Source organism: Gopherus evgoodei, chromosome 9, assembly GCF_007399415.2.
Source record: "Gopherus evgoodei ecotype Sinaloan lineage chromosome 9, rGopEvg1_v1.p, whole genome shotgun sequence".
Lineage (NCBI taxonomy): Eukaryota > Metazoa > Chordata > Testudines > Testudinidae > Gopherus > Gopherus evgoodei.
This window is the reverse complement of record NC_044330.1, coordinates 7741975-7754312: the sequence shown is the minus strand read 5'-3', so window position 1 is coordinate 7754312 and position 12338 is coordinate 7741975. Positions and strand designations below refer to the sequence as shown.

The window sequence follows — 12338 nt, the reverse complement described above, 5'->3', positions numbered from 1 at the left end:
GCACACAAGTCAGGAATCCCTTTATTCTTTTCCACCACCTCCTTATATAGTTAAGTCTGGTTACATAAGAACCAATCATGTGGGCTAACATCATACATGCTAGCAATCTAATTGGACAAGAAGAAAAATCACGCGCTTACCATGCCTCTAATCACGCGATTGGCCAACCGCAACAACGCAATCCCCGACCATACAAAGAAGGATCTACAGCCTCCTCCCCTCTCCTCTCCTGAACCAATCGCTCCGTGTGGAACACAGAGAACAAGCGGCTCGGACCAGCCCCCCCAGCCACAGCCACAGGACTCCAGCTGAGGAGGCAACGGACACCCACGTGTGACAGCTGCCGCCCACCTCTGCCCGCAGAGCGCCTTGCGCAGGGACCCACACCTACCCGACATCAGAGCAGGAGCCGCGCCGAGCCCAGCCGCCTGGGCTCCCCGCGCTGCCCGGCCGGGGCCCCAGCAGCGCCCGGCGTCCGAGCGCATGAGAGGGAGCGAGGAGCGGGGGCCGCGGCCCGAGCCGCCCGCCTCCTCTCCCGGACGGTGGCAGCAGAGAGACCGGCCCGGAGGGAAGCAAGGAGGCAGCGAGGAGGCGGCGGCTCTACGTGAAGAGCCCGGACACAACCCCGGTCCAGCGCCGCACCCGACCAGAGTAGGGAGGATAAGTCCCTACACTACAAGGCAGGTGATGACACCGAGGCCTTCTTGAAAAATTTTAAAAGAGCCTGTCTTGGATACAGCATCCCCAAAGACCAGTACATGGTAGAATTAAGGCCACAACTCAGTGGACCTTTAGCAGAAGTGGCAGCTGAAATGCCTAAGCAGCAAATGAATGACTATAAACTTTTTCAAACCAAGGCCAGATACAGGATGGGGATAACCCCAGATCATGCCCGTCGGCGCTTCAGAACCCAAAAGTGAAAACCAGAGGTGTCATTTCCCAAACACGCCTACTACATTGCAAAAGAGGTTATTAACACGGGGCTCCATTCTTTTTCTCTGAGGGGCTAATTGGAAATAACCGTTCAGAGGCCTGATGTCACCACACTGACCTTGCTCTGTCTGGTGCCTCCAGCCCATGTGCTACAGAGACTCCAGGTGAGGATAAAGTAGCTCATGGCCCCACCAGGAGTCCCTTGGGTGCATTGAAGAAGTCCCAGCCCCACATGATATCCACAGCAGGGGGTGCTGCATGCTGCACTACACAAGTCATCCAGTAAATACAACACAGGGTCTGTTTCACTGTTGTGTTGCATCTTGTGTCATCATTTACACCTGTGCGAAGTTGGTGCAAAATGCTGTGAAATCAGAATGATGATGTTTTACACTCTGCATTGGTGTAAGTGACAGCGCAAGGTGCAGGGTAATAGTGAATGGGGATTGTTGTGGCTAACGACTGGAACATCAAAGGTGAAATTTAGTCCCACTGCCCCTAATTGTCAGCTGCCAGGATGTAATTGCACCCCTTAAACTCAGCAAGACTTCCTTACACGCAAGCTGCAGTTAGGGAACCTTTGGTTTAAGTATGAACTAATGGGCTTAGTGGAAAGCGCGGGCAGAGGTATAGTCTGAAATGAAACTCGGATACAACGTTGAACAGAAATTTGGGATGAGGCCTTGGAACACCCAGGTCTTTGTGGAATATGTTATCAGGTGGGTGGGCCATCAGGGACTGCAGTGCCAAAATTCTCTCCACTGAGGTTCTAGTCATTAAGAAGAAAAACTTCAGCAAAAGGTTGTATAGAATGTAAGACTCAATGGGCTCAAAGGACCTCCCATAAGTTTGGTTAACAGTATCTGCAGCCCAGAGACGTCCCTGATGGACTGCTGAGGACTTTCTGGTGGCCAGCAGAAACCCGGCTGGTCACATGGTGCCTCCTTGTTTCCAAAGTGCATTATAAGAAGCTAAAAGCACTCTGCTAAGGCTGTTTGTCCAGGTAAGCAACTGCTCTAATTCCCACAGGGGTGGATTTGTGATTGTGTCTCCCAACATTTACAATCTCTTTATTAGGATGTGGTCCATCTTATGAAAATGGTGGAAAAGCCTGTCTTAGAATGAGACCTGAGGAATAGCTTGTACTGTCCACCAACAGAAGTCGGTCGAGTAAAAGATATTCCCTCACCTACCTTGTCTGTCCTAGAATTAAGCTGTTGAGAAGGTCCAAGAGAATATTTGTGGCCTTTGGAGAAAAGTCTCAAAGTCAAGTGACCTTGGCTTAAAGGCTATTGATGTGGATAAGGATTTACACCCCTTCATGCCCTGAACTAGGGGATGTGCCTATGTCTGAATGTCTCAGGGCTCAATCAACTCAGGAGGGGACAGCCACAACGGCATGTAGCTGAACTGAGCCTTTATATGAACTCTATAGGGCTGCTGGGTGGAGCTTGCTTCACACTCTTACTAACCACTATTCTCAGACTAAATGACCATAATGGTCCCTTCTACCTTAAGTCTATGAATCTTGACACTGCATCAAGAGCAGAGGCTGGTTTGGGGAGGGCAGCTTATTCGACTGTCGGGGCTCCCCAACCCTCCTTCCCAAGGAGGTCACTGCTGGATAAATGCCTCCTGGGAAGCTCTGTGAAGACAATGTCATGAAGGAGAAAACAGGGTTACCTGCATATAGTAACTTACATTCTCTGGATGTGTGTCCTTCACACAGACCCTCCCTCCTTCCCCCTGCTTCAGAGTCCAGCTGCAAATATGGCATTTGTGGGTAGTGAAGAAATGAGGGGCTGGAAGAGAGTGGGTTCTGTATACCCTCGATGTGTAGAGCTCAAGGGAATGGTGCAAACCCTTTAACTGCCAACCACTGCCCCAAAAGGGTCAGTGACTTTTTGTAACCATTCCTAAATTGGGTTTCTGTGCAGGCAACTCAGTCAGAGAACAAGAATTACTGTTGGTAAATAACATCCATTTATCCTCAGCTTTTTAATCTCCTGTTTACAATAAAGAACATAAGAACGGCCGTACCGGGTCAGACCAAAGGTCCATCTAGCCCAGTATCTGTCTACCAACAGTGGCCAATGCCAGCTGCCCCAGAGGGAGTGAACCTAACAGGCAATGATCAAGTGATCTCTCTCCTGCCATCCATCTCATCCTCTGACGAACAGAGGCTAGGGATACCATTCCTTACCCATCCTGGCTAATAGCCATTTATGGACTTAACCACCATGAATTTATCCAGTTCCCTTTTAAACATTGTTCTAGTCCCAGCCTTCACAACCTCCTCAGGCAAGGAGTTCCACAAGTTGACTGTGCGCTGCATGAAGAAGAACTTCCTTTTATTTGTTTTAAACCTGCTGCCTATTAATTTCATTTGGTGATCCCTAGTTCTTGTATTATGGGAATAAGTAAATAACTGTTCCTTATCCACTTTCTCAACATCACTCATGATTTTATATACCTCTATCATATCCCTCCTTAATCTCCTCTTTTCCAAGCTGGAGTCCCAGCCTCTTTAATCTTTCCTCATATGGGACTCTCTCCAAACCCCTAATCATTTTAGTTGCCCTTTTCTGAACCTTTTCTAGTGCTAGAATATCTTCTCTGAGGTGAGGAGACCACATCTGTACACAGTATTCAAGATGTGGGCATACCATGGATTTATATAGGGGCAATAATATACTCTCAGTCTTATTCTCTATCCCCTTTTTAATGATTCCTAACATCTTGTTTGCTTTTTTGACCACCTCTGCACACTGTGTGGACATCTTCAGACAACAATCCACGATGACTCCAAGATGTTTTTCCTGACTTCTTGTAGCTAAATTAGCCCCCGTCATATTGTATGTATAGTTGGGGTTATTTTTTCCAATGTGCATTACTTTACATTTATCCACATTAAATTTCATTTGCCATTTTGTTGCCCAATCACTTAGTTTTGTGAGATCTTTTTGAAGTTCTTCACAATCTGCTTTGGTCTTAACTATCTTGAGCAGTTTAGTATCATCTGCAAACTTTGCCACCTCACTGTTTACCCCTTTACAAACAAACAATTCCTTTTTTAACTGGAGACTTTTCTCGGATGGTTCCAATCCATGTTGTTTCTATGTCATAGCAAGATCTCAGATAAAAGAACTAAGCCCCATGGTTCTGGATTTAGACCTAATGATAGAAAGTATATTGTAGGGATGTGTACATAGTTTTGCTTTTCATAAATATTGGTGTGACAGGTAACTGATTCTCAATGGCCTCAGGTATTTTATTCTCAAGTGGTCACATCTGGAAGCAGTAAAGACGCTTCGGGCTGATGACCCTGCGGAGCCTGGGACTGGGCAAGAAAGGCCTGGAGCACCGAATCCAAGAGGAGGCTCGTCACCTGGTGGACTTCTTTGAGACTGTGAAAGGTACCTTACTGCTAAAGTGGTTTTTAAGTACAGTCGTGTTGCCAGCATGTGAACTAGTCTGTGAGACCAAGCAGGCTCCCTCTGCTCCAGAATGGAGTATCTGTTGTTCTTGGGGCCGTTTCATTGAATCACTGGCTTGGAATACAGGTCTACAGGCAGAACTGAGTCTCACTAGCATGTATTTTATTACTAACATGAAGATTTCATTCTCAAAAGAGCTACATATAAAAGCCCAGGGTTGGGAGCTAGGACGGAGGCTTTAGGGTCTGCATTCTTCTGTATCCATGTTAGTTAATGATTTATCGGCAGCTCTGACACCCATCACCAACGCATCAGAGCACCTAGATAACAGTAACGAATCAAGTCTCACAGTATCCCTTACGTCTTTAAGGGCTTGGCTACACTTGTGAGTTACAGCGCAATAAAGCAGCCCCAGGTGCCCCAGCTCACTCCCCGTCCACACTGGCAAGGCACGGAGAGCGCTCTGACTCCAGGACTAGAGCGCACCTGGTACTCCACCTCAGCGAGTGGAATAATGTTTGATGCCCCTTGGCTACAATGCCCAGGCATCAGTGTGAATGGGATGTTGCATTACTGCGCTCTGATTGGTCTCCAGAAACGTCTCATAACCCCCTTAAGTCAAGAGGCCACTCTTGTCGTTTTGGAATCACTGCAGGCATGCGGATATGCTGTTTGAAAGCTCCATTTCTGACAGCCAGCATGTTTATCTGCTGTGAGACAAAGCAACCATTACTGTGGAATGCTGTGTCTAAGATAGAGAGGCTGGAGGGAAAAGGGGTCTACTGCTGTCTGAACTTACAAGACAGAATGCTGACATGCTCTCAGCCCCCCCAAACCCCACTCTCTCTCCCCCCCTATACACACAACACGCTCCCTGTCACACTCCACCTCCCCTCCCCCATTTGAAAAGCACATTGCAGTCACTTGCATGCTGGGATAGCTGCTCATAATGCACCAGTCCCAATGCCACTGCAAGTGTCGCAAATGTGGCCATGCCAGTGCACATGCAGCTGTCAGTGTGGACAGACTGCAGCGCTCTCCCAAGGCAGGTTTAACTCCAAGCGCTCTACATCTGCACATGTAGCCGCGCCCTAAAGCTAAGGAAACTTCGATACAGAGAAGTTAAGTCACGTGTCCAAGGCCCCACAACCACATAGCTTGAGAGAGAGCTTAAGCCCAGAGCAACTCAGTTCTAATGTAAAACAAATGCCAGTGGTTGTACTGACCAGAGAGAAAAGCTTGGCTACAAGGTGGGAGAAAAGGAGAAGAAAATCAGTATAGGTTTTATTTACAATCTCTCTTTTATACTTACAAGACAGTGAGTTAGATACCGAGTGTGCAAGAACTGTACAGCAAACGGAGCAGCAATTACACACTCAGCAAAAGGTCTCTCACAACATGGGATGCTAGAACCTATTTTAGTGAGAGGGGAATGTTGATCCGATCGAATGGATTGTACTTGTAAATAGTCTTGTTTATAGTTATTCTGGAGTAAGATGGAGGGGGGATCAAAGGAAAAGGGGGGTGGTCTTTAGATAGTTTATTCCTGGCTGCTTGAATGGTTCACTTACATGGGTTTATTTTTTCCTACCCTCGTGTTTTGTTTGACGTATTGTGATGCCTTTTTTAAAATAGAAGTTCCTTTAGAATCTGTATACTGGAATCTCTCTGTGAGCACAAGGGGTGAGGAGAGTTAGTTTAACAATTTGCCCTTTTCTGAGCAAGCTGCTTTCTGGCTGGCTGGCTGTTTTATTTCTTTATATTTACTTTTCTTGTTGAATTTTGGTCTCTCTTCCACTAATGTAATTGACCATAGGTGGTCTCTGGGATTGTGTGCAATTTTTACCTTCCCCACTAGATAGAGAAGCAGTAACAGGAAGCATTAATAATACCAATCGCTCTGTTTGCAGGGAAATCTCTGGATCCTTCTGTCCCCATTGTTCATGCTGTCTCAAATGTGATTTGTGCTGTGGTTTTTGGACATCGCTTCTCCTTAGAGGATGAAACCTTCCACCAGCTGATTGAAGCCTTCAACTGTATATTGGCTTTTGGGAACAGTTTCCATTTTTTTGTGAGCAAATAATCTCTTTTCTTTTGAAATGAGAAATGCAGATGAAAGGTTTGACTGTGAACGTGATCATTTAAAGAACCCAGCAGTGCCTGGAACTACTAGAGTTTGTAATAGAGCACCCTGAGCCTTGGGGGCTCAGGCAGGAGTCTGATGCTGTTTGTTAAAATTTCACAGTATAGGTCAGATACTTACGATGCTGAACTGCCATGTGCTGGGAACATTGCTATTATTAAGATATAATGCAGTAAAGTCTGTGTTTAATAATGTGATTTGATATTCTGTGTTTAGGTATTCTGTATTAATAATGTTCATCCTGTAAAGTCAGAGGCATGGGTTTGTGATGACATGGTGGTATGAATGTACAGCATGTCTTAGGATGACAAATAATGGTTTTGAGTGGGCAGATCCTGTAATGATCCCTGCACTGGTTTTTCCACCTGGTGAGTGGGTGGATGGTATTAGGATTGAGTTATGCAATGGAAACGTGACTCCCATGCCACAAGACAATCCATGTTAGGATCGTGAGAATGTTTGTGGGACGCTGTGTGTTGCTTATGTAGAAGCCACACTGTAAAGTGAGCTGTCATAGTATCTTTCCCCAATCTGAACCTTAGAGTCCAAAAGATGGGGTACCAGCATGAATTCCTCTAAGCTTAATTACCAGCTTAGAACCTGTAGTGCTGCCACCAATCAGGAATTCCAGTGCCTGATACACTCTGGTCCCCCCAAAACCTTCCCTGGGGACCCCCAAGACCCAGACCCCCTGGATCTTAACACAAGGAAAGAAAACTCTTTCCTTCACCAGTGCCTTTCCTAGGCTTCCCTCCTTGGGTTACCCTGGAAGATCACTGTGATTCAAACCCCTTGAATCTTAAAACAGGGAGGAATGTTCCTTCCCTCCTCCCCTTCTCCCTCACCCAGAGGCAATACAGATTCAAGCTCCGTGAACCTAAAACAAAGGGATTCCACCCCTCTCCCCTCCCTTCCCTTTCTTCCCTGTTAAGTACAAACTCAATTCCCTTGAGCCTCAACAAGGGGGGAAAAACAGACAGGTCTTAAAAGCAAAACTTTTAATAAAAAAGAAAGAAAAAAGGTAAAAGTTATCTCTGTAATTTAGATGGTAAAAGCTACAGGGTCTGTCAGCTTATAGAATTTGGAGAAAAAGCCTCCTCCAGCAGAAATACAATTTAAAATACTTCCAGCCAAATACACATTAAAACTATACCAGCCAGATACACATTTGCAAATAAAGAAAACCAATTAAAAAGACTATAACCCCCTGTTCCTTACTAGGTACTCACTATTCTGAATATATAAGAGACTGTAGCAGGGAGATTGGCAAGAAACCTGGTTGCACATCTAGCCCCTTCCAGGACCCACAGAGAACAAAGCCAAACCCAAAAGCCACAAGCAAAGGCTTCCCTCCACCGAGATTTGAAAGTATCTTGTTTCCTGATTGGTCCTCTGGTCTGGTGTTGGGTTCCCTGTTTGTTAACCCTTTACAGGTAGAAGAGACATTAACCCTTAACTATCTGTTTATGACATGAGCCAATGAATTTTGACTTAGTGGCGTAACTGAAGCCAGTAGGATGATTCTCTTAACTAGAGGGATACTATATAATCCCTGTGGGAGAGAGAGAAGGGGAATAAATGTAATGGATGGCACTGTGTCGAAAGTGTTTGATCAGTCAGTGAGATATAACTTGGGAGTGGAGAATGTGAAATAGTTTGAGTGAACTTACAAAGAATGGACAGACAGTGAGGAATCTATGTGGTTGTATTGTCTATTTCTACGTGATAAAGTGGCCCTGTACTTTGTGTAGACAATAGACGTTACATGTTTGGCTATATTTGCTACACAACAGGAGTGTAAGTAAAGTCTGGTGCAAATACAGTATTCTGTGGTTTTAAGTACAGTTTGAACCTCTCTAGTCGGGCACCCTCGGGACCTGACCGGTGCCAAGCCAGAGAATTTGCTGAACCATGGGAGATCAATATTGTAGCGAGTGGGTCTCTTTTTTTATTTTTATCTCATCAAGGAGAATAAATGGAACAGGGCTTGTAACTCTGCCTAGCCAAGGTTTACCGGTGTAGTAAGTGAAGGCCCTGATAAAGGCCCAGTATGAGGCCTGAGGCCTGAACTGAAGTAATGGCTAAGACTTAGCTAGAAAGCAAAGTCAAGCTGTGAGCTGAAGGCAGGCTCGGTTCACAGATGTTGGTAAGGAAAGGGCTGATGTTGCATAAACAGATATTCACCTAGCATACCGAAGTATAAACACGGTACCAGAACACCTTATACTGGAACATTCCACAGATAAGAAAGAACAGGCCGACCCATCCCAATGACAGGGGCAAAAGGGTAAAATGATGGATAGAGTTGTTTTGATCAAACCAACATGTACAAGGTAAGAGGTGGCACCTTACTACGTAGAGGGGTTGCACCTCAATACATCAGGAGTGATGTGTAACTTGTTTGTACCTGTGTATAAGAATGCATCGTTGGGGCGGTGTCTTTGTCCGGGCGGGGGGGGGGGGCGCAGTGGAAAGTCCCACCACTGACTGAGCCAAGTCCATTGACCGTGGGTACATATTCGTAGTATGCACTGAATTAGGCTAAGAAACCTACAGGGAACTATTATTGTATCCAATACGACAATAAACCTGGCCGACGTGCCTTCGTACCTTACTAGACTCTGTGATCATTGGGGGTTCTCTTCGGGTCTGCTGTGTCAGCTATCTGCGCAGAACTGGGGCAACACACAGAGGGAACACACACACGCAGCCGAGTGATACCAACCAGGGCCGTCCTTAGGCATAGGCAACATAGGCAGCTGCGTAGGGCACCTGAAAATTTGGGGCACCACTGGGTCTTAGTGTCCACCCTCTTGTTTTCCTATCTCTGTTTTGACCCTTCCTGCAGGCTCCCACAGATGGCTGCTCTAGCCTGGTGAGTCTTCCTTGGGAGGGAATCTAGTAGTTAAAAGTGAAAAAACCTCCAGCCTGCCAGACCTATTAGCACAACATTGAAACTGTTAAAGAGACATTCAAGGGGTAATAAAGCCATTTAACAGGCATTTGCCAACCCCAAGATATATACTGACAGGTTTCAGAGTGGTAGTCCTGTTAGTCTGTATCAGCAAAAACAAGGACGAGTCCTTGTGTCACCTCAAAGACTAACAAATTATTTGGGCATAAGCTTTTGTGGACTAGAACCCATTTCATCAGATGTCCACGAAAGCTTATGCCCAAATAAATTTTTATACTGTCAGTTTCTAACTTTACTGACAAAAACAGTTGTGCATTAATGTAATATTTACACAGAACATGTCAGTCTACAGGACCTTAGTTTAAAATTTGCTTTAAAAATATTTCATTAATGAGCTGGTGAAGATTATAAAATCACATTTCTAAAAAATGCTTGCATAGAGTTTTAGATGCACAATCATCTTTAGCCTTAAATGTGTGGATCTTCAGACATAGTTTTTTAAATAAATCCTTCAGAAGACCTCCCTTATCTAAAATACACATTTTAATTACTATAGTTAAAAAAAAAAGTGCTTCCAAGTCTTCCTGTCCTTTCTGTCCATCCCTTCACCACCTCTCCCTCCACTCCCCACTGAAGAGAGCCCTTAAAGGGACAACAGTCCTTCCCTTCCAGATAGCTGGACAAAGAGTTCCCTTTCTTTACTTCTGACTATCCGACAAACTAGTTTTAAAAGAACCCTCCAGCAAAATCAGTACCTTAGTAAGACAAAATCCTTGTTATACCTAAAATCTTTGGAAACATTTTTTTAAAGTTGGTGAAATTTCATAACCATGTCTCTTGTTATGGAGATCACACAAAGTAAATTACTGTTCCCTTTTTCTAAAAGCAATGAACATTGTTATGAACACACTAAAACTCTCTGATTAATTTAAAAGAATGTCTTCGTTTCAGTGAGTTAAATATGTAGTAATCTGAAATGCTGGTTTAAGATTTGAGTACATTTAAAATATAAATTCAACTTAGAAATATTGATGAAGAAAATGTAAAACAGAGAAGAGCTGCATCACGTATTCCATTATATGTAATGTTGTATTCAGCAGGACAGCTGACTCACCCTTTCTATGAAGTTTTTGCAAATAAATCTCTGACAAACTTTAGGGCATATCAAAAAACCTGTGACTGACATTTTTTATTCCCAAATTTTAGTGCTTTTAATTAGGTACTTTCTTCATGTCCATTCTGCATGAGGGAGAGGGCATGGAAGTCTCTGCGGGGAACTGTGACTCTCAGCCACCATGAGGCAGGCTGGGCATCTTATTATCCTTTGCTGTCAAGTCCCTCCTCCCCCTCCCCTACCAGGCTGTGAGCTTGGGCTGCCATCCGGCATAGGGGCACCAGTTTAATAATACTGCCTAAGGCCCCATAAATCCTAAGGACGGCCCTGATACCAACAAGGAGAGAGCAGAGCACCACACCGGTAGTATCTGACAACACACCTTGACAACACTGGTGACCCCGACCACTGATCTGGTGAGTAAGCGAGCTGTCCGCTGTAGGAATTGCGATCTAACATGGCAGAAAACCTTGAGCTAGGGAACCCCCTGATCCCCTCCCTTTTGATCCCCACGGAGTTTGATAACTCCTGGACCCGCTGGATTGCCAGTAAGGGGGGTCCATATGAATTTAAAAAAGAGAGTGGGGAAACATGGACTGGCATATGTAGAGCAATGATAGAAACTGAGGCTCTAAAAAATAGTAATAAGAGTAAAAAAGCAAGAATCTTACAACTCATGTCTATGGCAGTGAGATGGCTTAAACAGCATGCTGGCATGCTGGCCAAACAGGTGATGGAAAAAACAAAGGAGGTAGAAGAAGCAACTCAGGCAGTAGAAGAGGCAACCCGGGCAATTGAGCACTGGAAAGCCCAAGTTCTTCTTCGAGTGATTGCTCATATCCATTCCAGTTAGGTGTACGCGCCGCGCGTGCACATTCGTCGGAAAACTTTTACCCTAGCAACTCAGTGGGCCGGCAGGTCGCCCCCTAGAGTGGCGCCACCATGGCGCTTGATATATACTCCTGCCGGCCCACCCGCTCCTCAGTTCCTTCTTACCGCCCGTGTCGGTCGTTGGAACAGTGGAGCGCGGCTTAGCTGACCTCCACTTCCCTAGCTACTCGTTTTCTCGTATATAGTTATGCAGTTATAACCCTTTTATATGTATATTTGTATAGTTATACGTGTTTTCTTTGCTAACATGGTTAGTTTAGTTAGTGGGGTTCAGGAAGTAGCCCTTCCACGAGCCCAGTGCCGGAGCCATGCATGGCTCACCGGGTTTTAAAATGGGCCCGGCCTGCCAGAAGCCGCGGCCGAAGGGAGATCTACATGACTCCTGTTTGAAGTGCCTCAGGGAATCACACTTGACAGATAAGTGCCCCATTTGCAAGGCTTTTAAGCCGAGAACAAAAAGGTGCGGGACTTTCACTTACCCCTCCACCTTGGGCGCCGAGCGATGTTCAAGCGGCTGGCAGAAGCGCCTCCTCGGCACCGGACCCCGCCGCTACTGCCGAGGCCTTTCGGCACCGGCCGTCGCCGGCACCGATGTCGACTCGGCACCGCTCCCTTCTTCCGAGGTCGAGAAAGCCTACGATTCCTGCTGGTGCCTGGCGGCTCCCCGGCACGCGCCGTGGTTGAGCCCCCTGCTCCCGCTGCTTCCGTGCCACCTGCATCGCAGCCAGAGAGCTCGCCTAAGTTGCATTTACCGGCACCGACACCTGCAGAGGCACCGATGACATCGGCACCGTCGATTCCAGTCCCCCAGGGCCACTGAATCCGGTGCCTGGCAGCTCCCCGGCTCGCGCCGTGGTAGAGCTTACTGCTCCTGCTGCTTCTGTGCCATCTGCACCGCAGCTAGAG

At 46.1% G+C, this 12338-nt stretch overlaps 1 pseudogene; it reads left to right on the top strand.

Moving 5' to 3' along the window:
* The window catches only part of LOC115657335, a 42864-nt pseudogene that overhangs the window by 8440 nt on the left and 22086 nt on the right, over nt 1–12338 (top strand).